The sequence below is a fragment of the Lissotriton helveticus genome, chromosome 2_2 (assembly GCF_964261635.1).
Source record: "Lissotriton helveticus chromosome 2_2, aLisHel1.1, whole genome shotgun sequence".
Lineage (NCBI taxonomy): Eukaryota > Metazoa > Chordata > Amphibia > Caudata > Salamandridae > Lissotriton > Lissotriton helveticus.
Window position 1 is genome coordinate 479,986,703 of NC_136060.1, and position 26,998 is coordinate 480,013,700.

A 26,998-nucleotide genomic window follows, 5' to 3' on the forward strand; every position below is an offset into this window, starting at 1 on the left:
CCATTTCCCGCGGTACATGAAAAGTAAGCGAAAACAAATTAATACATAATAATGTCATTATGAAAACACATCACAGGGTTTGTACTTTTAACTCATCATCAAGAAATAAACTTATTGCATCTAAATGTTAGCTACATTGATACGGACACAAGAGCAGTGGCACGAGCAGTACCACATGATAAGCACAGCTATGAATTACGCATGCGCATAACTTTCCCTCCACTTCTGCAGACGCGTCAGGACACGTGAGTGTGGCTGACGCATGCGCAGTAACTAAAATACAAGCGGCGGCCATTTTTAGGGACACGGATTAATTCATTAGAAATACACATAGGCAAGCTTCGGGAACTTTGCTTAAACAAAATAAATGTTAGTAAAACATACATTTTTGTTACCTTATTACACATAAACGAGGTTCTTGATTTCGGCAAGCCGCAAAATATGCGAAGCTTTGCTTCATCAAACCTTCTCCATATTGTGATACATTTTCCTTCCACCCTTACCTAAACTGTGGAGTAGAATTTCCGCTTTTGCTTCCGGTGACAGAGATGCTACCTCTTCCTCCAGGACTGATAAATAGTTTTCAAAATACACTTTCCACTCCCTCCACTCTGCAATGTTTTTATTAACCTCCTCCATGAACGGCTCAGGCGGAGGGAGATTGTACATTCGGCCCCACTCCATGGTGTGCTGCAATACCGGAAGATGCTACCCCTCCACTAATACAGCACCACAGCTCTGCTAATCTATTTGCTACGTCTCGCCCTAGGGCCCTTATGGATATAAAGCACTTGCGTTAGAACAATATGAATGTCACGCCAAAACTCTGACTGGAACTACTGAAATGAGATGTCAGGTAAAAGGGCCACTAAAGACAGAAGGGTGATGATAGATGGTAATTACTGAGCTGTTGTGACTGAGTGCGTAATGAAAGAGGCTCGTGAAATGTAAGGTGACGTGCCTGAGATGCCCACTTCCTCGTGCTGGGATACAGGGTGTAGGGTACTTCTCACACTTACACGCTACAAACCCCAAGTTCCTTGGATGAGTCCCTTAGATTAACGGTGCACTTGACTTTCCGTAATCCCTAAAACTGCTTTGCTCACGTCGTAATTGGGTTTGGGACCCTTGAAAATCTTCATTCACTTTCGCAAAGAGATACTTGTTCCACTCACATCGAGCTGCTTCACAACTGTACTGATTCTGCCCCAAGATTTCCTTGCACAATCAGCCCCTCAAGGTTTCCCAAGCTGCCACACTTCTCTTCCACTCTGAGGTTTTTCTACTCGGAACCACGTGGGTTGCCACGCCCCATGTATTCCTCTGAAATCTCCTCAAACCGTTACCATGCGCTGTCAAAGTTCTGAAATTTTACTCACGCTGCTTCAACACGCTGCTGTGGTTAAGTTTACTTCCTAGAACCCTGAGGTTTTGTTACACTCCTGAGGTCTCCACACACCCGTTAGAGATACTGCCTTGGTTTTTTAACTCTTCAACACTGCTGCAGTTATTTTACTTCACCGGGCCCTGATGTTTGCATCGTTCCCTCAGTTCCTTCAAAATCTCCTCACGCCACTAGCCAACGCTGCCTCATTTCTGAGATATCCTCATGCCGCTTCTACCTGCCGTTTAGAATAAGTTCACCACACAGAACCCTGTAGATTTGCCTCACTCCCTCTGTTCCTTTGAACTGACCTCGCTCCAACTTCTACGCTCTGCCACTGATCCTTACTCAGGTGGCTGCAGAGGGGTGGGGTGTGGGGGGAGGGGGAAAGAAAACTCCCCTCTCAGATCGTCTTCAGTAGTTTAGGTCGCTCACTATGCTGCCGCAGCTAAACTTCATTCACAGGAACCGTGGCTCGCTACACACACTGTTTCACTGGTTTTATTATTTTATTTTCCACTTTTTTTTTCTTCACACTGCTGCCATGCACTGCCTCTATACAGTGTCATGAGGATTCGGCACCAAAGGTTACGCTCCACGCGTCTCTCAGTATTTCATAGGCTCAACCCAATAATGCAGTCCAGCCTGGGTCCCCCACGGTTAATCTCCTTCACCCAAATGAATGTGTGAATCCTACTGGATTACCCGAGACTTTCCTTTACACACCTCCCTTATTTCTGGGAGTCAGGGGCAAGCATCTTCCCAACGCTGTCATTAACTCATGCCTCGAATAATTTTTTTGCTCACCTCAAATCAGTTCCTTTCGCGATGCTTCAAATGCGACTTTAATACACGCTACGCTCCTTTCAATTGTCGCTCACCACAAAAACAGTTCCTTTTGCGTTACTTCAAAATGCGACTTTTAATACACGCACCGCTCACTTCACTTCACGCAGCTTCAAGGTCTCACAACATAGACCTGCGCAGTTCTACGGCAAATGGAGAACTATGCCTTACTTCATTATCTCCTGCTACTTCGCACCACTGGCTCCGGTATCACTGTGCGCAGAGCGCCGCCCGTCACTTTCTCTGAGGAGTGCCGAAGGTAGGTTCTACTCACTGATGCCGTCCTTGCCTTCACACTCCGCCTTTGCCCTCCTGTGCCCGGCGTGACACTCGATTTGCACACTATCGAGATGGGAGAGATAGTGCTTCTGAGTCCTACTTCTCACCCCCGATGGCAGAACCGGAACTTCCTGTCAACAACTCGACGGTTCCTCGGAGCAAGACTCTCCGTCTTGTCACACACTGAATTCCCTTCTACACAGACAGCATGGCAGCCTACCGCTCCACAGAGGGGGCTTATTACGGTGCCAGGAGACGCCCCTTCAAAGCCAGAAACAGAACGCTTTCGCTACAAGTCGTCCGCTTTTTACAACATCGTCTGCTTCGTGCTCATTCTCCCTTTCATTACCAGCAAACTGCTGTACCGACTCTTCAATCCCCTCCGGGTAAGTCTTCCTTCTCACGTTTTTCCTCCGCCCAAGCATAAATCTGTCCAAGGAAGAGACACCAGCTGACCCTGGCTCAGCTCCACGTCCTCGTCGCCAAAGAATGTAGTAATAATACACTACTCGACGTGGATTCCAAAGTAAGTTTATTGTAGTAAGATAATACAGGTGCTCCCGGCTTGGCGGTTTCATCAATCACCAACATTCTATCTCGCACTCCAGGGTGGAGCGCGGGTCATACCAATACAGCAGAGTGAGAGAGGGGGGAAAAGGGAGTTGGGAAGAAAGGAAAGTTACAACAACATGTCTTATGGTTTACAGGTATATTTCTACAACTGTTCGCTTACGGACTGAGGTTGGGAAATGACTCTTAATTTTTTTTTGATTTTGACAAACTTTTTGTACATCATGGTTTCATGGTTTTTTGGGATACAGTGTTGTTTTAAAGATGAATATATGTTGTCCTTATGTTGATCTATGGCTGTTGTTCGATGATTTTTATTTTTCCTTTTTATCTGTTAACTAGTGCCATGCTGCTAGTTGTTGGAATATTAATGCAACTTAACACTGTTACTTCGCTGATTATGAATTGCTGTTGTCAAGTAGCCTATTATACATTTTTTTTTTAAATTGTGTTTATTTCGTTTTTTATAAATAACAAAACAAGGGCACACTGTGCCAACATGTAGCCAGTCATTACATGGATCAATCAAAGAGTGTAATATACATCACAGCACTTAATATCTAGTACAGGTTGCAGCACCATACAAGAAGGTTTCCCATATTACTATTTGGGATACATTCCAAGGGACAAGATTAACATTGAATCGCAGAGGCACAACAATCCAGGCACCTCAACCAGCTCTGCTACATAAAGTTGCGTCATCTTTGCCACGTCATTGTACACCTCCCACTTCAGACATATAACAAAGGAGGGGGTACAAATTCAGATCTCAAAGGTTATCAGAAAAGAGTACAACGTATTAACTTATATAGTATTAACCTAGTAATGATTCCGTCTCCACACACCCATCCTCTGGCACCTACTGTTCCGTCGACATCCTTGACCACTCCAAAAATGGCTCCCAGATATTCTTTGGGCGAGATGTGGAGGGCATTTGTTCCCAGAACAGTTTTAACTGAGCGTGGCCATATGTCACATCCCGTAGCCAAGCCTTATTGTCTGGTACTCGCTTCCTACCCCAACAAAATGCTACCTGTCTGCGAGCATACAGCAACAGTAAAGCATGTAATTTGCGTCTGGTGGGTACTGTGTCATGTACGTATCCTAAGATCCCCAGTAACGGAGTCGCTGGGTCCTTTCTACCAACAATCTGATTTACTGCACTAAATATCTCGCTCCAAAACATGTGCAGATTCGAACATTCCCATGCCACATGAAGAAAGGTAGCCTGGTCCTGTCTGCATCTCCAACATCTAGAGTCCTCCCTCAACCCCATGCGATGCAGACTCACTGGCGTCCGGTAATACCTATGTAAGAACTTGAATTGTATCAACCGCAACCGATAATTTGGGGGCAGTTCAGTCAATTGATTACAGCAATATCTCCATTGCTCCTCCGTCACCTGTGGACATAACTCTCCATTCCAAAGTTCCATTGACCTTGGTTGCCATACTGGGTAGTTGGCTTGCATGACTGTGTACAGTCTTGTTATCAATTTTTTGGGTGACTTTGACTTTAATACATTTTCTAGCGGTAGCATCGTCTTGGGAGCGTCAGGGAACTGTGCGTTCAGCGTACGACATGCTGTGCGTAATTGGTGATATAGAAAACTCTCAGCGAACGGCGCCTCATTATCATCAATAGCTATAGGGGGAGGTCTAAAGAGACCCTGCGGATAAAGGTCAGCAAATGTGTGCAGTTTCAGCTTAGCAAGTAGCGTCTTATCAACACCTTTCTCCATACACGCCAGCAGCGGATTGCTTGCTAATAACATTGATGGCGCATATAATGTCACCATACCCGCTCTCTTTTGCAAATCACGCCACATCAACATAATGTTCCAGCTGTATCCACATCTCCCCTCGGTCGACTGATACTGCGGTATAATGCCACCCCTAATGGCGTCAGAGCCACAGCATCCCTTTCAACTGCAACATGGGGTTGAAATGGAGTCTCATGTACCCCAAAGTGGAGAAATTGAGCCTGCGTGCATAATGCATAAAAATGCATATCCGGAGCCCTGAACCCCCCCTGTCGCAAAAGAAGAGTCAGGAGATCCCAGGAGACCCTGGCCTGCCTTCCCGCCCACTCCAAGCTCAACAACTGTGAACGCAGCAGACTGAAAAAGTGTTTAGTAAGTGGTATCGGCACGTTCACAAACAAATAAAGAAACTTCGGCAATATAACCATTTTAGCCAGCGCTGTTCTACCCGCCACAGATACAGGTAATCGCGACCAGAGAGCCACTTTCCCTTCTAGCCAGGTATAGGCCCTCCCAAAGTTTAGTGTCCAAATATCTTGAAGTTTACGACTCAACCACACCCCCAGGTATTTAACTTCAGTAGCCTCCTATCTAAGGGGGAATTCAGAGCAGACTTCCTTTGTGCCATCAGTCAGTGGGAACACTACAGATTTTGACCAATTTATAGTTATACCTGCAAATCCTCCAAATCTTATAAAATCCCGCAACACTGGGTCAAGGTTCACCTCCGGGTCCAGAATATAGAGCAGAGTTCTTCAATCTGTGGGGCGCGCCACGCCCCAGGGGGGCGCGACACCATTTCAGGGCAGGCGCGCACTCCACACTAAGATCTTCCCTTTGTTGGGGTTTTGCTGTTTCGAGTCGCAAGCCTTCAGCCATTTCAAATGGGATTTTTTATTATTATTGTAGAGCTCCGGTAACAGAGGGTTGGAGGGGGTAGGGAGGGGAAATAGATGCCCGTGCTTTTGTGATGTAAAGAGCTGAGTTAATTGAGTTAAATGTCCCAGGAGGAAGTTAATTCTCAGAGCTGAAATGCTTCAGCTGCAGTGGGAGGCAGGGAGTCTCCTGCTAAAAACGATAGCAAGGAAACAGACAGTCCTGAGGTGCATTGTTGGTGAGTGGTGAGTGGTAGTGAGGAAATTCATGGAGGAGGAGAAATGGGGGAGGGGTGCCAAAACAGACCGTTCCACTATATACGACCAGTGCTAGGGCCATCCCTGGCTGGGAGTGTTCGCCCCCACCCGAAGTCTGGGTCTAGTTGCGCCTCTGTACACAAGAATGGGCATGTCATGCCCCATCAAGGTTTTCTTCCTAAATTACAAAAGGACACATTTACATGCACTGAAATCCAGCCTTTCAGGGGGCCACTTGATAGAGGCAGCTCTGTTTTTGCCCTAATGGCCTGAAATAATTCCTAAACAGATTCTTGTAAATACTGTTTTGTTTCATTTCTTTTTAATGTGATTGATGTGAGAGTCTATTACTATTTGCAGAGAAATGTTTTTGTTTTATGCAACAACCATAAAAAGTTTATTTTAGATCAAAAGGAGTCCTCACATATGAGAAATTGGAGGATATCACAGATATTATTCGCTGCAAATTTGTGGGCTGCTGCTTTGTCACAACAGTGAAACACTCCTCACTATCTCTGAATATTAGATGTAAACACTTTTAGAATTTCGACCATAGCGCCTGTGCACTGTTAGTAGCCTGGCTAAAGATAGTATGTTAGAGCTGAAAGTGAATCATTTAATCTCAAAGCTCTTCCGAACAGGGGCCCCCAAAATAGTATTGGCCCGAGGCACCCAAAATCCTTAACATGTCCCTGCCACCACAAAGCTTGTCAGACAACATTACTCTGAAGTAAAATAGGCAACATCATTCAATTATTATCAGTTCTATTTTTTTTAAACACAAGCCCAACGTGTCCTAAACCCCCACTGCTTCAGGCAAGCACCTTATCGTACCACTAAGGAATTCTCAAATAGGTGTTCGTTCAGCGCCATCTCTGTGGACTTTCACCTTTGTCTTCAGATCCATAACTGGTTGTTGGGAAATTATCCCATTATAATGCTGCCTAAAACGTTTGTTAATGGTTTCTAGAGAAGAATTGTTTCTCGTGTACTAACTCTGAGCTAGGGGGTGCTCGAAAAATCTGATAACACTGTCTTCCTTACAGTCAATGTTTTGGCTGAAAATGTCTTGCCTTTCAGTTCGTCGTATTTGTGTGAGATTGGGTTCTCATCACTTGCGGTGCTAAAGACTAAGTGTCATTCAAGACTGGTTGTGGAGCACAACCTGAGGATGGCAGTAGCAAAAATCCATCCACAGATTGACAGTCTATGTGGCTAAAAAACGGCACACCCATCACATTTATTTTGGTGATATTATTAATCTGTCATCCTAGTAATAACAATTTGCACACATTTTATCTTGGAAAATTGTGTTTGGAGCTGTGTAATAAGCCTTTGTCATTTCACCACACCCACTCACAAACCTACAGTTTACTAAACACTCTTATAGTGTTGAACATTATTTGCCGGATATGGCCGTGATAAGCGTGTGGCGGTCGATTATGTAGTGTACCAGATTCCAGAAATTTTCATCAGGTGATGGGGGGGCCCAACATCGAAAAAAATTCCGCCGGGGTGGCTCAACCTACAAAAGTTTGAAGACCTCTGATATAGAGGGTTACATCATCAGCATAAAAAGATATCACCAAGCTGCGCGCACTAAATCCTATTCCTCTAGCGGTGTGATGCTGTCATACTCTTGCAGCCAACGGTTCCATAGCTATAGTAAATAATAGCGGTGACAGGGGACAACCTTGTCTCGTACCCCTCGATATGCGGAAAGGACCCGACACCATACCATTGACCCGTACACGTGCCTCAGGTGCTTCATACAGCAATTTTATTCGTTTAAGGAACAGAGGGCTGAAACCCATGCGCTGCATCACCAAAAATAAATATGACCACTCCAAGGAGTCAAACGCCTTAGTGGCATCTAGAAATATCGCCGCAGCCTCAACAGAAGGGTGTAAATAATGTATGACAGAGAACAGCGTACGCAGATTATGCGACGTCGACCTCCCCGGGATAAAACCTGACAGACAGACAAAACGTCCATCCGGGTCCACATATGAATATGCACATCTCCAATCCAACCCCCTTCTGATCAGAACATCAACCCCCCTTGCATAGTTCGAATATAATGCAGAATATACCTCCCCCCACCGGCTATTTTTAAGCTTCTGAGATGGCTGCGCATTCAAATGCGTTTCCTGTAGGAAACAAATATCTATGGCGTGTCTTACTAAATATGCATGAACTAGCCTTGCTTTCCGACCATCATTCAAACCTCCTACGTTCAAAGTTCCAATATTCAAAGAATGTCCCGTAGACGTCATCCCAACATTACAATCTTACATTCTCGCTCTACCTGCTTGCAACCCGTAACCAGCTGCGCTACTGCGCTATGCATATTTACTGTAATTCGTGGCTTCAACAAAGTACTAACCCAAACCCAACCCCTCCCACCTCCCACACCGACCCCCAATTAGGTTGTAGTATAACCCACTCATGTGTAATCATTATAAACGTCAAAAAGAACAATGGGAACCTTCCCAGGGGGCGAGGGTACACCGGCCTACTCCCCCACTTTCGCAGGGTGACCAGGGGTTACTGCCAGTGCCTACTACTTAGTCCATATATATTTAGCTTATATTTAACACATTTGGTACCGGGGGGGTAGGAGAGTCCACCGGATTCTCAATAGCAAATTACAACATTTCCAGTTATCCATAAAGCAGCGTAATGTAACGAACTAAACAACTACACTTCAACAGCTGAACTTAGTATAGAGAGTTCAAGCGTAAACAGCATTATTACAGTAGTTCAGTCATTATCACTTAGCCTGCCAGCCTGAGATCCCTCTGCAGCTCCTTTCTTCTTAGACCCCTTGCCTGCGACATGTTTGGCAAATTTAAGTGCAGATTTTGCGTCTGTGAAGTAGTACGGTGTTCCATTATGGGACACCTTCAATTTCGCCGGATATATCAAAGAGTATGGAATTTGTGCTTGCAATAATAGCCCGGACTCGCTCCTGACCGGTTGCTCCTTCCTTGCTCCTCTCCCTGTGCTGCTATCTTGCTGGGGATCGCACTGCTACTTGCACGGTATCGCCTGCATTATTTATTTATCTCAGTGGTATCGCCTGCATTAGAGTAAATAGCGCCGTGTTTAAAATCGGCTCGCCTGCTTTTATCACATTTGCGCAGTGTTTTGTGTAATCTCATTGCTATCAGCGCTTGTGACTATAGCGCCGCCCGCCCTGCACTGCATTTCACCTGGCAGCAACGTGCATTATTAGAGTAATTTTATTCGCTGGCGACCTACTGCCCCTGCCTCGCCTCCCCTCTGACCTCCATCTTGTCTGCTGTTGTTGTTTTCCCTGCCCCTCCTCCCCGCTACCGCCTCCCAGCTGCTGACCCTCCCACGCTCCGCCCCCTCCACCCTCCATTTATGGCCAATGCCTCCACGCGCAGCGTCCACGCGCTTCGGACACGCCGAAGGTGCGCCAAAGGTAAGCCCGTCTACGCCCGTCCGCGCCTGGACCGCGCCCAGCGCCAGACCCCCTGCCCCTCGCTCTGCCCACCCCCGCATTACCTACGATGCAGCCACCCTCCTAGCCCTTAACCCCGGCCGCGCCCCCAACTGCGTCCAAGCCGCCCCTGGCCACACCCATGGACCTTTCTCTTGCTACTCCTGCAAATTCAGCGGCACCGTCAACATCTCCGCTCCGACCACACCACAGATTCCCGACCCCAACCACCTAGAATGCATCCTTCTCAACACCCGCTCGGTCCACAGGCACGCCATTGACCTTTGGAACCTACTAGACACCATCTCTCCAGACGTCGCCTTCCTAACGGAAACATGGATGAACGCCTCCTCCGCTCCTGACATCGCCATCGCTATCCCTGACGACTATAAGATTACACGCAAAGACCGCACCGACCAAACAGGAGGAGGAATCGCTATCGTCCACAAGAAATCAATCCGCATCTCAACCAGCTCTGACGCCAACCTCGCCAACTCCGAACACCTTCACTTCCAGATCCACATCGACCCCAAGACCACTCTCAGAGGCACCCTCCTCTACAGACCACCAGGACCCCGCGCAAAATTCAGTGAAGACATCACGGACTTCATCACCCCACACGCGCTCCCCTCCAAAGACTACATCCTCCTGGGAGACCTCAACTTCCACCTTGAGAAGATCAACGACCGCAACACCGCCACCCTCTTAGACAACCTCGCCAACCTCGGACTTAAACAACTGGTCACTTCCCCCACCCACATCGCAGGTCACACACTCGACCCCATCTTCACCTCTAGCAACCACGTCTCTTTCAACCACACTACGGAGCTCCTCTGGACTGACCACAGCTGCGTCCACTTCACCTACAACAAGCCGAAACCCATCATCCACCTCCAACCAACTCTACAAAGAAACTGGAACAAAATCACCACGGAACAGATCTCCTCATCGCTCCTTCAAACCTCCCCAGCCCTCTCTTCTGACGCCAACGAAGCCGCCTCCAACCTCACCCTTTGGTTATCCAACACCGCAGACACCTTAGCACCACTGAAAAAACGCCTACACAAAATCAAGAAGGCCTCATGGTTCAACGAGGACCTCAAGAAATCCAAGAAACTATGCCGCTCCCTTGAAAAGGCCTGGAAAAAAGACTCATCCACCAGCAACAAGGACGCCTTCAAAAACGCCATCCGTACTCACCACCAACTGATCCGAAAGGCCAAAAAAAACAGCATTCAAGGATCGACTCGACAACAACGCCCACAACAGCAAGGAACTTTTCAACATCGTCAAGGAATTTTCCAACCCCTCGGCCAACTCCAACGACATCACCCCCTCTCAAACTCTCTGCGACTCCCTAGCCCCTTTTTTCCACAACAAGATTGCTGACATCCACAACAGCTTTGACAACCAACCCGGAAGCCAACCCACCCTACCATCAGCTGACTATCTTCCCCCCATTAACACCCTCAACGCCTGGAACCCAATCACCACTGAGGACACCATCCGCCTGATGAATTCCATCCACTCTGGATCCCCCACAGACCCATGCCCTCACCACATCTTCAACAAAGCAGACTCCGTCATAGCTCCGCACCTCCGAGACGTCATCAACTGCTCCTTCAACTCCGCTACCTTCCCAGAAGACTGGAAACACGCTGAACTCACCGCTCTTCTGAAAAAACCAACAGCAGACCCCACCGAACTCAAAAACTACCGCCCCATCTCACTTCTTCCATTCCCGGCCAAAGTCATCGAGAAAGCTGTCAACAACCAGCTCGCCGCCTTCCTCGAAGCCAACAAATCCCTCGACTCCTCACAATCTGGATTCCGAGCCAAACACAGCACTGAGACCGCCCTCATCGCAGCAACAGACGACATTCGAACTCTACTGGACAATGGAGACACAGTCGCCCTCATCCTCCTCGACCTCTCTGCAGCCTTCGACACAGTCTGCCACAGCACCCTTTTACAGCGCCTCAAAAACATCGGAATCCAAGGAAAGGCACTGGAATGGATCACCTCGTTCCTCTCCGGAAGAACCCAGAGAGTCCGCCTCCCACCATTCAAGTCCGAGGCCTCTGAAATCATCTGCGGCGTACCACAAGGATCCTCACTCAGCCCCACCCTCTTCAACGTATACATGAGCCCCCTCGCGACCATCGCCCGCCAACACAACCTCAACATCATCTCTTACGCGGATGACACTCAACTGATCCTTTCTCTCACCAAGGACCCCAGCACCGCCAAAACTAACCTACACGAAGGAATGAAAGAAGTCGCCGAATGGATGAAACAAAGCCGTCTGAAACTGAACTCAGACAAAACAGAAGTCCTCATCTTAGGTAAATCCCCCTCTGCTTGGGACGACTCCTGGTGGCCGGAAGCCCTCGGAAAAGCACCCATCCCGACAGACCACGCACGGAACCTTGGCGTCATCCTGGACTCTTCACTTTCAATGAACAGACAAGTCAGCGCCGTATCCTCATCCTGCTTCAACATCCTTCGCATGCTCAGAAAAACATTTCGCTGGATCCCCACCGAAACAAGGAAAACAGTCACCCATGCTCTGGTCACGAGCCGACTGGACTACGGAAACACCCTCTACGCAGGTACCACCGCCAAACTACAGAAGAAACTACAACGAATCCAAAACGCCTCAGCCAGGCTCATATTAGACATCCCACGCAACGAACACATCTCTGGTCACCTTAAAGACCTCCACTGGCTACCCGTCAATAAGAGGATCACTTTCCGACTGCTTACCCACGCACACAAATCACTCTACGACATCGGACCAGATTGCCTCAACTCTCGACTGTCCTTCTACACCCCCTCCCGCCAACTTCGATCTTCCAGCCAAGCATTCGCCACTGTCCCTCGCATCAACAAAACCACCATGGGAGGCAGATCCTTCTCATACCTGGCTGCCAAAACATGGAACTCACTCCCCGCTTACCTTCGCCTCACCCAGAATCACCTAGCGTTCAGAAAACAACTTAAAACGTGGATATTTGACAAATAACCCCCCTCCCCTCCCCAAGCGCCTTGAAACCCTCTGGGTATGTAGTGCGCTATATAAATTTTATGACTTGACTTGACTTGACTGACGCTTGACCGGTAGGAACTCTCTCCGAACTGCCTGCACCAGCGGGGTAAAATCTGGATAAAAATATATTGTTTTTCCTTGGTGCGTAACCTGTCCTTTCTCGCGTGCCAGTCGCAGAATCTTGTCTCTATCCCGATAAAGAACAGCTTTACCAGTATGGGGCGCGGTGTACTCCCCACAGGTGGATTCGGACCCAATGTCCGGTGCGCTCTCTCCACAGTAAATACCGCAGATAGGTGTGGGTCAAATAGCTCATGCAACATGTCTGACATGTAGGTTTCCATTTTCAACATTGCTGTCGTCTCCGGTATTCCCGTGACACGTAGGTAGCTCCTCCGAGACCGCGCTTCTAAGTCATCATTTTTGTCCCGTATGATCCCTAGCAGCTTGTCCATGTAGAGGAGTTGTTCCTTTGTTTCTGACTGGAATTTTTGAAATTCCACCTGTCTGTTTTCCAGGCCATCCAGCCTTGTTTCATGTACTGACACTTTTGTTTTCACTACGTCCAATTGCTGCGTCAGCGTGTCCAATTTAGAGTCAATACTTGTCAAGCTAGAGCGCATTTCCAGCAGGAGAGCCTTCACATCTTCATCACCCACTCCAGAATGCATGTCCATATCTGCGCCACCCTGTGCACCTCCGCTCATCTCGTTTTGCCTGGTAGAGCGCCTGGAATCAAACGTGATCTTTGGTTGTTTCAGATCTTGCTTGCCCATAGTTCCCCCATGGGGCCTCGTGCTCCAAGTAATGTTACCAGGAATAGTACCCTATTTCATGTACTCCGTCTCTGCAAAAGGTCCTAGCGTCACCCTCAAACACTGTCACCTGGCGCGGTCGTTCACAGCAAGTAGGTCAGTAGCGGTAGAGAGAGCATCTCCTTGTGCCCTGTATGGTGCACCCAAGTATAGCGGTTTGGCAGTGTATTGTTTTTCCTTGGAGCGCAACCTGTCCTTTCTCGCGTGCCAGTCGCAGAATGGTGTCTCTATCCCGATAATTCAACAGCTTTACCAGTATGGGGCGCGGTGTACTCCCCACAGGTTGATTCGGACCCAATATCCAGTGTGCTCTCTCCACAGTAAATACCGCCGGATGGGTGCTCAATGTGACCTCTATTGCAGCTAAATGCATGTGCACAGCCCCAGCATACAATGATTCTGCCGTTGGAAAGATGCGGGAACAAGATGTGAAGGTCAGCGCAGCTTAACAACGCGGAATTGACCACGAAAACGAACTTAGGACACTTGTCGCCGGTAAGCGACCAAAATGGCGGCTCCCAGACGCGACAGCTCTGTGCAGCTTCTGGGCGGAATATCGGTCCTGGAGCAGCGATGAGAAGGATAACGACGCTGTTGGCATTGCGCGATACTGGGGAGAACTGCGGGATGTTTGTCCGTAAACTTTACGTGCCCCACATGCACCTTGACTACTATGCGCCTTTAATTGCTCCCGGAGGGCTGACGGACAAGATGGCGACCGGCATTGCTGCTGAAGTACCCTGCAAACTCCGGCGATGAAGGAGGCGTTGTGACCGGGCATGCTGTCCTCCCCCATATGCTCTTCTGTTTTGTTTGTGGTTTTTGCAGGTCCTAGAAAGCACGTTGAAAGCACGATACTGCCTGCTGACCAGCCGAACCGCTTCACTGGGCTTTGTGATACACGATTTGAATTGCGCGCCAAAATGGCGGACGGCATCACCCTCTACGAAGCAGGTACGTCCATCGATACAAAGTGGAGCTGTGCAGCCTGCATGTAAAGATCCTCGGAGTGCGCCTGTGTGGGAACGCTGTTGTTGTGCGCGAGAGGAGGAGGTACGGTGGGGTGCAAGCTGAAACCTTGACCTGCGCCCTGACTGGGGCTTGATAGTGGCACCAGCCTCTCCCTGAAGACGGCAGACAAACCAAAATGTGTTCGAAAACGCATGTTCTTAAAGCCTAAGTTGTACGGCGCTGCCTCATTGTCCTCCTAATTTATGGCGAAGTGATGGAGATATACCGCCTCAGCACCTCTGAGAACTGCTTGAGGGGATGCTTCGGTTACGCGCCTGATGCGGAGGCGTACTTACAAAGACACAATACAGCTATCTACTGGTGACCCCCCCCCCCCATCACACAAATGAGACACCAACGCCGGATACCAGATGACCTATCCTGCGGCATAAGAAGTGCCCAAGAGCGCTGGGGGGTGAAGGGGTGAGCCCAGACGCCACATTCAAAGTGTCACCTGCTGTGACCTCATACAAGCGCCAGCAATTCCTCGCTAGTGCAGTTTGCATGCAACATTAGGAAAATGGGAAAGCCAGAAAAGCAGCAGACAAAGCTGCACTTTTCATCAACAAGTCAAAACAAAAATGCGACGGCGCATTCCGACACCGAACTGGACAATGCACAAGCAGAGGGGGGTGGTATGGAAACGGTTCTGCGAGCCATACAACACAGCCTTCAAGAGATGAATGGTAAGCTAGATCATCTCACACAAAGAGTGGACAGCATGGCCGCCAAACTCGACAAGCATGGAGAACGACTGGTGGAGGCGGAAACCAGGATATCAGCAGTTGAGGATGAATCTAAATCGACCACCCAAAATTGCGCAAAAATGGGGAAGGTACTGGAAGAAATTCACGCCAAGGCGGAGGATTTGGAAGCCAGGTCCCGCCGCAACAATGTACGGATCGCGGGCGTACCGGAATCCACAAATGTGGGCAAGATGGAGACGTATGTGGAGGACCTGTTCACGACCCTATTTGGCAGGGAGGCGTTATCGGCGGTTTTCTTGGTGGAACGCTCTCATCGCTCTCTTGCCCCACGTCCAAAACCGGAAGCGCGGCCACGTCCGATAGTAGCCCGCCTGCTCAATTACAGGGACAGGGACACCGTTTTAAGGTTGGCACGCGAAAAGGGTGAAATACAACATCAAGGTAGCAGCCTGGAATTCTACCCGGACCATACTATGGCGGTGCAGCTCGCAAGAAAAGAATACAATCCAGCGAAGAAGAAACTACGAGACCTCAGCATTGAATATGCCATGCTCTACCCTGCAAAACTCAAGGTAACCCACGAAGGCCGTTCTACGATACTCCTCACACCGCAAGCTGCACACGAGTATATTAAAAATGTCGCTCGCAGGCGCAAGGAGAGTAGCGGGATAGAACAGCGTCAGGATTCGGACTGAGGAGCCTTTGTTGCCTGCGAGTGAATTGTACTGGTGTCCAGCTATCCTGGTAAGATGGGGCATGACTTTATCTATATTAAGGCTACGTGAGGTATGGCATACATATGAGTATGCAGGTGGTAAGGGCGGGGAGTTAAGACTCTAATGACTACTCCTGCTATCTTGGTGCATTTTGGGCTCATCATCTGAACTGCATTTGCTAGAACTAGTTCTGAGCGGGTGGGTGGTGATGTCTTACCCCCACATGCATCAATGTAGGATTTTGCATTTCTTAAATAGCGAAAATTAAGGAATCGCTATTTAGGAAATGCAAAATCCTATGCATCAAGAAATCCTAAAAGTTTTTAGGATTTCTTAATTTTCGGAAATTGCGATTCCTTAATTGCGAATCGCAATTAAGGAATGGCATTACATTGATTCCTATGGGCCTAGAGGCCCATAGGAATCAATGCCGTTTTGCATTTTTTTTGTTTTTTGCACTCGCAATTTGTTGATGCATTGCAAGGGTGCAGAGGGGGGTCCAAAGGACCCCCCCCTGCACCCCTGTAATGTATTTTCAAGTGCATGTTTCACACACACATGTTCTAAGGACATGTGTGTCTGTAACATGCAAGTTTAAAAAATGCATATTTTTGCTCTTTTTTTAATTTTCGCAAATTAACACGAGGGTCAACCTCGTGTTAATTTGCACTTCCAATTTCAAAATTCGCAGTTTTTTACAAATTGATGCATTGCATTTAAGGAATGGCACAAATGCGATTCCTTAATTGCATTTGCATTTTTAAGAAATGCAAAAAATAGCGAATTGTTTAATGCATCCCAAAAACGTATTTAGGAAGTGCAAACGGCCGAATTTACCGATTCGCACCGTTTGCACTTCCTAAATAGGTTGATGCATGTGGGGGCAAATGCCTTGTGTTGGATGCATTGCTGTTGCTGCATGATGTGCTGTAACTCGAAATATAACGGCTACCAGTGACTGATGCATGTGAGAGGGATGTGGATTTGGGCCTATGGCACGTCATGCAGTTTGTATTGATCATATAAGTTAACATTTACTGTACTCCCATTATTGTGCAGCGTGATTTAACTGCATATCTATCATGCTGAACCTGGCCGAGAGATGTGTGATCTGCGCTATGTTACGCTAGCTACCAATGTGCAATGCCATGCTGACTGTACATGAAGAAACAGAACAAAGTGGCTTGCCAGGAAACTTTTGAATCCTAATTCAGACCCACACAGCCCAAAAGTACTGCGTGGCCAGGCTATTTATTTAGCAAAATATTTAATTAGTTTTACATTCAAATTTCAAAATTCAAGAAAACATGTCATCCAAAGAGAAAACACTGTCACAAAACAGCCAAGTCAAATACAAAAACAAACAATTGTGTGCACAATAGGTCCAGAAAATACAAACATGAATACTAAATCATCAAAGAATTACATGACACCAAAATGCAACTTAGAATACAATATATACATATCAAATAGATTGAAATCAAAAAAACATTCAACATATAAAAAGCAAGCCAGTCCTATAAACTGAAACACCAGTGGACAGGCGGAATTAAGGGTGGAACACAACTGCCTGCCTGTCTCACAGAACCTGTGGCTAGGTATTCAGTTTGGTTGCACGCAAGGGCCCACACAGGTGGAATTAGTTTAATCCCTAGCTGCACCCCTCTCTTTTAGCACAGGCTGGCAGGCAGTTGTGTTCCACCCTTAATTCCGCCTGTCCATTGGTGTTTCAGTTTATAGGACCAGGCGGTGGGCTGAGTCGGCGCATGCCTCGAACTACTCTACGTACTCTAGAGGAGTCCTTATACTAGTGAAAAAAGGTGTTCACTTTCATATAGACCAAATCCTCAAAGATGATGAGGGTCGCTATGTAATAGTGGTGGGAACATTGCGTAATCAGCGATTGGCAGTGGTGAACACGTATGGCCCTGATGTCGATGACAGATATACGGGATACCCACCTGCTGTGGGGGGGTGACTTTAATATTACCTTGCGAGATGGGCTGGATAGATCAAGTTACACGGTAGAACACACAAACACGCTCTGGCTGTGCTGCGCGACGCCATCTCGGATCTCCAACTTACTGATCTGTGGAGGGCTAGGTACCCTAATAGAACTGAGGTTACCCATATCACTGCTGCGCACAACAGTTGGTCGCGCATAGACTACTGGCTGGGGACGGGTGACATCTCACTCTGGACCACTGCAATTAAACATCTGCCCCGCACCCTGTCTGATCATAACCCAGTGCTACTGACATTATGCATACCGCATTACTCCCCACCCCCTTTCACTTGGCAATTTAACGCCTCAGCGCTGTTGGACTCAGTTTACACTGACACCCTACATACGGCTATTACGGATTATTTTGCACTCAATTCTCCGACAACTGATGACCCAGGGCTCCCCTGGGTGGCATTCAAGGCCACAATAAGGGGCACGTGCATTAGTACCACTGCTGGTATCCTTAAAGACATCAGACACCAACTCAGTACTCGGGAAACACAACTAGGTTTTCTAGAACAACGGTATGCTGTCACACGAGACTCCACAATACTGGGAGATATAAAAACGATTCTGCTAGAACACCAATCATACGCCAAGGACGAGCTTAAATACCTCTCAAAAAGATACACAGCAAGGGCCTATGGGGAGGGAGGACGCCCGGGGAAAACTCTTGCACACAGAATATGTAATGATCGAGCATCACAGTTCATTCGGACAATCAGGGATTCTGATGACACTCCCAAACATGATATGGAAGGTATACTGCGCGAATTCATGCATACATATGGCCAGCTGTACATGTCGCGTCCCACAGCCAATGTAGAGGACATTATGGACTACCTAGCCGATGTGGAGATCGCGTGGCTCTCTGATACTCATAGAGCCTGTCTACCCCAACCTGTCACGGTGGAAGAAGTGACGGATGTAATAAAAACACTACCGAATGGTAAAGCACCGGGCCCGGACGGGTTTACGGGAGAATTTTATAAAGCCTTTGTGGACCTCCTGGCTCCGCACTTGGTACGGATGTACGGGGAAGCTCACGAAAAACAAGTCCTCCCACCCACGCTGCGAGAAGCTGTGCTAATCGCGCTCCTTAAACCTGATAAAAACCCAGAATACTGCGATTCTTACAGGCCCCTATCCCTCATAAACGTGGACACTAAGATCATTGCTAGTTTGCTTGCTGCACACCTCAAACCACTAATGCCGCTCCTGATCAGACCTGATCAAGCAGGTTTTATACCGGACAGATCCACGATGCATAACACTAGAACTTTATTTGCATTATCACACTATCTGGTCCCCGATACCAAAGCTGCAGCGGTCCTCCTGGACGCGGCCAAAGCTTTCGACACGATTGAATGGCCATACCTGCATGCTGTTCTGAGCCGGATGGGCTTTCCCATAATTTTCATAAAATGGATATCAATGCTATATACTACCTGTTGGAACCGGAGGTCTCTGGTTGGCACAGGTATGCACTTGCGACAAGCAGGGACCCTCAGCTCTACGTCAGGGCAAGGGAACTACTCCTTCGAATAACCCCTGCTCACCCTCTAGGTAGTGTGGTGCGAGCAGACAAGGCTAATCCTCAGGGCGATAGTAAGTTAAGCATTTATGATCACACACAGTAAACCCACTGACCCAAGACAAATGGACACCAGTCGCGTAGTTGTATCAAAAATACGTATACTTTATATAAAAGATAGATTCAAGCAGGATTATCACAAGACCATATACATGTAACGATTCGAGTCCAACAGATGATACTTAGGCAAGCTTTAGTCTTTAAATATTCGTTGTTCAGCAAGGTACGATGACAGGGAAATAAGAACCTTGCGGACCCTGGTTCCGATGTGAACTCGGGACGGAGTTCAAGTGTACCTTGCTTGTGGCAGTCCGAGGTGTTTCAGGCGCGGCTGGTGAGGGCGGACTCCGAACGAGGCCGACGGTTCTCCAGAGGATCTCTCCGGCTCAGGTCCTCCTCGAGGGGCGAGGTGGAGGAGCAGGACTGTGGAGGGTTGCGGCGATCCGGGGTCGATGCAGCTCACGGGGCGAGGCGCCGTTCAGGCCTGCGGGGCGTACTACTTCTTAGCACGCCTGGTCGTACTTGTGGATCTGTGAGGGGCGTCGCGTTCTACGGCAGACGGGTGCAACACCAGGCTTCCGGTACCATGGTACGGGGAGGCCTTTCTTGAGGTGCGGCACGGGTCTTGGTATGCAGGAGGGCAAAGCGAGACAGTCGCGTACGTTACGACGTACGGACCGTCCGAGGCTATGGAATGCGCTTCGTGCAGATTCCGGCGGGAGAAGATGAGAGGTGCACCACGCGCTCCGTTAGCGGCGAGGTGACAGGAGAGCAGGCGGCCCGGCACTGAAGCGGAGAGCGGCTCAGGGATGAGCGGGCTCTCTACGGCGGGGCGACCATGCTCCGAGCTGTCACGACCTTGGAGGGGGCGAGGGCACCCGAGTCACATCTCCGGCGCGGGAATAAGAACTAAGGCCCAACAGCAGACGGGCACAAGCAGATAGAACCCAATGGTCCTGGGGTTCCGTTCAGGGGGCAAGCCCTCGATCAAGCCCTTGGAGATTGTTTCAGGCACAAGTCTACAAAGTCCTTTCTGGTCCTTTCCTCTCCGTTCTCAGCAAGGCACCACTGCAGGCCAGTCTTACAAGATTCCGACCGGTTTCCGCCCTTCAGCTTCTCTTGGTCCTTCTAGTCAGGCAGAGGTTTGTCGTGGTCAAAACTGGATCTCAAAAAGATGGAGCAAGCAGCTCGTAACAAAGGAAAGTCCTCCAAGTGTCCCGGGGGTGGGCAGGGCCCAGGGAGGCTAGCATTTCCCCGGGCCCAAGCAGCAGCACGCCCCTGGTAGTTTCAAGTTGCACACAAGAACAAGAACATCTTGTAAGGAGACACAGCCCCTTTTTATACACTGAATTCCTTTGTCTAAAGGGGCAGGGTGGGGGAGAAACCAGTCGCAGCTGGTTTTGGAGTACTTTGTTTTCCCCAGCCACCCTTTCCATTCACCAGGCAGGCTAGGGCCATCAGTCGCACCACAGGGGGGCGGAGCCAGCATTGTGTGGGAAAAGCCCAGCCCTATTCAGGACTCAAGTGCAGCCCCTCCCTCACATCAGCATGCTAATCTCAACACTCACCACCGGGCGGACCCATCCAGACATCCTGGAGCCAGGCTCACCAGCCAGCTCCAGCCAATCACGCGCCAGCATACTCACTGCACATGCATACCCACGTCTAGAAGTGGCACTTCCCCACTAGACACATACACGCCGCATACATCATCGCGCAGCATTCAATCTCACGAGTTCACACATACCAAACTCAAGCCTGCACTCCCCACGCATCAGGAACTAACATGGACACATACATTCCCCATGCATTCCTATGGGAGGGCAGGCCTATCTCTCCACACACACTCCAATTGCGCACGCACTTTCCACTGGGACACAGTGAAAGTGCGCAGAAACCAAGAACCGCTAATACCATGTCACAATTAAAAAGCAAAAAGTTCAGGGGTGAACCTGCCAGAAGGGCCAAGTCCAACACTACCTTAACTGCCCGTATAAACATTAACAAATATATTTCGGAACCTATCACGATTGCCCTAGGCACAAGTCAGGGTTGTCCCCTATCCCCATTACTATTCGCATTGGTGCTGGAGCCCTTGGCCTGTAAGATTCGACAACATCATCATTACTCGGCGCTCCAATTCCCGAAACGCCCATTACACATCTCGCTATATGCGGACGACATGGTGGTATATGTGCGAGATCCTGTTCAAAACCTCAACCCACTTATCCGTGAGTACATTAAATTTGGCCAACATTCGGGACTAAAAATTAACTGGTCCAAATCTCAAATTATCCCACTTACTGACAGCACTACTCCCTTTACTATGGATTACACACTAGAGTGGCAAGTGGGACCGACACGGTATCTGGGCGTATGGTTCCATAGAGACCCAGAAGTTGTCATACGCACCAATTATGGCAAGGTCATTAGTGCATTAGAGGACAAAATCAAACGGTGGAACAATCTGCCGCTGTCGCTGGCAGAGAGGATTGCGATAGTGAAGATGGTGCTTCTTCCCAAATTTCTTTTTTTATTTAATAACGTCCCTGTCAGACCCCCAACGGAGGTCTTTCGAAACATTAAAAAATTAACACTGAATCTAATTTAGGCAGGCAAACAGGCCAGACTCGATTTACAAACGTTGACTCTGCCATTTGAACAAGGTGGGTTCAAAGTGCCGGACTTCTTCCTTTACTACTTGTGTGCACAGGCACAATTTGCACACTACTGGTATCACGAAGTACCATTCATGACACACGTCGTGATAGAAGAGGGCGATGCACTCCCTACACCACTGTCAGCCATTTTTCCCCATAAGAGACCTCCATTGCATGCCCGGGACATCAACACGATAGATACTACCAATGAGGCTTGGTCTCTGCTAGGCAAGATGGCGAATAAACTACCGCTCTATGCAGCTGCCCTTCCTCTGCAGCATCATCCAGCGTTGTCAGTCACGCAAGAACAAGTGGGCATGGATCTACTCAAGCAAGCTGGTATAGACAAAATGGGTGACCTGTACCAAGAGGGACAATTCAGGACACTAGACACTCTCGCTTACATAAGCAATCCTACACTACTTTTTAAGTTCACGTATTACCGCCTCCAGAGGGTGATTAGGGAACTGTACCCCTCATATCCTGAAGAACCACAGCAATTGTCCTCCTTGCAATTTCTGATCACGGAACCCACAGCGCGTAACATAGTTTCTAAACTTTATGCTAAAATGCAAGGAGACATAGCGCGTACCACTGACAAAGCAATGACAAGGTGGAATGCAGAAATGTCCGACCCGCTAACGCCAGAGGAATGGGCTAATACCTGCTCCTTAACTAGTCTCTTAACACCCAATGGTAATCTTAGAATAATCCATTATAAATATTTGCACCAAATGTATTACACGCCTCGACGCCTCTGTAGATATGGGTTAAGCGAAGACGCCGGTGCAAACGCTGTAAGGCGGATGATGCTGGATTTCTCCCTCTAGCATGGCACTGCTCACCAGTAGCCAAGTACTGGACTGAAGTGACCCGGATGCTGAGTGTTATGCTGGATACTCCCATTGAATGTACCATACGCACATGTTTGCTTGGGTTGGTGCCTACTTTGAGAGCACAGAAACGCAAATTTTGTGTCATAGCGCTTTTACTTGCTAAGCGCAGGGTTTCCATGGGTTGGAATGGGACTGGTCCCCCGAACACGAGACACTGGATTACGGACCTTATCTATTGCAAAGACACGCTACTAACCTACGAGGAGGAGTTACCAACTAGATCGAGGCCAAAGGACTATTGGCTGTATCTAGTTGAATACTTACAAACGAATCAACTAGATTAACAGGCATGTATTGGATTTTTAATCTGTATCACATACGGGTTATTTTACTTCAAGCGTACACTGAAGGCAAGAAGAATGTTGTTGTGCACTAGTCCTTGTTTTATTTAATTGCTGGTTGCAGAATGAAAAAGAAAATGTGATGACATTGTATTTCACCAGTTGATGCTAGAACTTGTATGATATGCTACTATCACACAGGAGTCAAATGCTGAAAACGTGCTCTGCCGCCCGGCCCCCGGGATGTGGGCTGAATGGCTGTGTGAATTATTCTGTGATCGGTCTCCCCGACCTTTGACTTCTTATGCAATGTGTTGTAAGTTGCTAATTGCTTTCATCACAATAAAAAAAATATATATATATGGATAAAAATATATTGTTTTTCCTTGGTGCGTAACCTGTCCTTTCTCGCGTGCCAGTCGCAGAATGGTGTCTCTATCCTGATAATTCAACAGCTTTACCAGTAAGGGGCACGGTGTACTCCCCACAGGTGGATTCGGACCCAATGTCCGGTGCGCTCTCTCCACAGTAAATACCGCAGATAGGTGTGGGTCAAATAGCTCATGCAACATGTCTGACATGTAGGTTTCCATTTTCGACATTGCTGTCGTCTCCGGTATTCCCATGACACATAGGTTGCTCCTCCGAGAGCGCGCTTCTAAGTCATCATTTTTTTCCCGTATGATCCCTAGCAGCTTGTCCATGTGGAGGAGATGTTCCTTTGTTTCTGACTGGAATGCTTGAAATTCCACCTGTCTGTTTTCCAGGCCATCCAGCCTTGTTTCATGTACTGACACTTGTGTTTTCACTGCGTCCAATTGCTGCGTCAGCGTGTCCAATTTATAGTCAATACTTTTCAATCTAGAGCGCATTTCCAGCATCTTCATCACCCGCTCCAGACTGCATGTCCATATCTGCGCCACCCTGTGCACCTCCGCTCGTCTCGATTTGCCTGGTAGAGCGCCTGGAATCAAACGTGATCTTTGGTTGTTTCAGATCTTGCTTGCCCATAGTTCCCCCAGGTGGGGCCTCGTGCTCCAAGTAATGTTACCAGGAATAGTACCCTATTTCATGTACTCCGTCCCTGCAAAAGGTCCTAGCGTCACCCTCAAACACTGCCACCTGGCGCGGTCGTTCACAGCAAGTATGTCAGTAGCGTTAGCAAGAGCATCTCCTTGTGCCCTGTATGGTGCACCCAAGTATAGCAGTTTGGCAGTGTATTGCGCAGTTCGTTAGTCTCGCCACATCCCCCAATGCTTTTTGCAGCGCGAATTGAGTGCCCCAGTGCTCATCCATTTACTTAATACCGCAGTGTCTCCCCTGAATGGCGTCGTAGGAGTACCACGTCAGGTTAACCGATTCAGGAGGATCAGCTTGTAATTCCTGCCCCTCGGTCTCTCCAACGAGGTTGTTTGTTCCGCAAGCAACTAGTATCGGCTTGCAGCCGCAGATGGCACTAGATTCGCTAATGCTCAGCTCACATATCAGCCAGCACTCACGAGCGCAGAATATTGCGATTGTATTTTGCCTAACAGGGCTCAATTAAAGCGCTTCACACTCCACCTTTCGCAGCCTTGGTAGGGTCCTGCCAGAAATGCAGCGTCTCAATGGTATGCCATCTTCATGTAGTCCCAAGCAAAGCTGCCGGTCCCACCTTGTGCAGTACACCGTGGTTAGTCAGAGCCAATGCCCCCCGCAGCGCCTCTCCAGCTGCGTCCAGCTCGGAGTCGTGAATTTCTCTGGTGTGGCCTGTGCTTTCCCCCTCAGCTCACCGCTTAGTGTTCACTTTCAGGAGACGGAGATCCCGTGCGCCGCCATTTCGACCGCATTCAGGCGTGCATGTATTTACACTTGATTCCCACCTTCTCAGCCAGTCCAAGAGCTGACCTACCGCCTCGTGTATGTGTCCACCTCCTCCGATATAGGCCGGTGGTATTTTGGCACAGCTCCCGTAGGTGTACGTCGATGGGGCCTCCGGTCCGACATACCTTCCCGGGCTCGATTTTGGTGTCAACGCCACAGGCACCTCCTTTCCAGCCGCAGCTCCACACGGGCTGATTTCACTTCACGGCCTGTATCCGCAATATCGTGGCGATTTTCTCCGTTGTTTCTCCTGTTTGTGCACAACTCTCTCCCCCGTCGGCAGATATGTGTAGCACCACAGCGATGGTTTGAAAAACAAGATAAATGTAGGATTAAGTCCCCGGTCGGCGGAACACGCTCAGAAGGCGGCCATCTCGCTGCTCGGCTAGCCATGCCCCCGAGAAGCCTATTATACATTGCTGGTTTTATATCGTATATGTTTTTAATCATTGGATGTATTCTGTTATGGCTGTAGGTAATCCGAATAAAGATTATTTGACTGGCTGACTGAACCAGCTTACCAGCCACTGAAGGTGATTCCACACCTCCAAACTGCCAGGATAAGAGGTAAAAGAACACATTTCTGCCTTTTATGACAAGTTATACCACCAATGTAAGGCTACTATAATGCCGTACCAGGAGATGCTGCAAAATGTAGGCCTGTTTTACCCGTTAGCAATGCAAGCTAGCCCCACCCATCAAAGTGAATACTGCAGAATACAGGGCCAACCTAACTACCCTGGAGGGAGATGCAACATAACATAAGGAAATCCATCTGCAATCAGCATCAAAGCTGTACACCTGCGACCAGAGGCGATGGGGAGAAAATGTCACTTAATGAAACACAAGAATGAACAAAATTCAATGGGTCTCAAGTCATAATAGGAAGAAAAAGGTCCCAAAAAGTAATAAACACGAACAGACCTCAAGTAGTAAGATCTGTCAGTGAACAGTTAGCTTCAACAGGCATGAATTGTCTTCAAGCTTTAATAGGTATAAAGGATCCTTTAAGCTGGTTTAGGCATCAATGGGTCTCAAGCCGTAACAGTTGTCATTAGCTGTAACAAACCCCAATAGACACCTAGCTGTAAGTAGCATCAGTGATTCCCAGACTGTAACAGGCATCAATGAGTCTCAAACTATAACAGGTTACAATGGGTTCCAAGCTGTAATAAAGCTTAAATGGGCTCCATGCTTTACAGGCATAAATGGGCTCCAAGGTGTATTAGACATCAGCGGGCCCGAGCTATATTATGCACTAGTGGGCCGCAGGCAGTATTAGGCATCAGGGGCCCTCAAGCGGCAACAGGCCGCAGTGGGTCCTGAGCTGTAAACGGTCTCAGTCGTTCCAAACTGTAACAGGTATCAATGGGCAGTGAGCTGTAACAGGTCTCAGTGGGTCAAAACTGTAACATGTATTAATGGGTAGGGAGCTGTAACAGGTCTAGGTGCTCATTGGGTCTGAAGCAGTAATACATATCAAAGGGTTACGAGCAGTTTCAAGCCGCAGTGGATGCCAAGCTGCAGTATGCATCAATGGGTAGCAATCCGTAACAGGTCTGAGTGGGTCTCGAGCTGTAATATGCATCAATGGGTAGCGATCTGTAACAGGTCTCAGTGGGTCCCGAGCTGTAATATGTATCAATGGGCAGTGAGCTGTAACAGGTCTCAGTGAGTACCAAGCTGTAACATGTATCAATGGGCAGAGAGCTGTAACAGGTCTCAGTGGGTACCAAGCTATAACATGTATCAATGGGCAGACCTGTAACAGGTCTCAGTGGGTACGAGGTTGAATTATGTATCATTGGGCAGCGATCTGTAACAGGTCTCAGTGGGTACGAGGTTGAATTATGTATCAATGGGCAGTGAGCACTAACAGGTCTCAGCGAGTACCAAGCTGTAAGATGTATCAATGGGTAGCGATCTGTAACAGGTCTCAGTGGGTACGAGGTTGAATT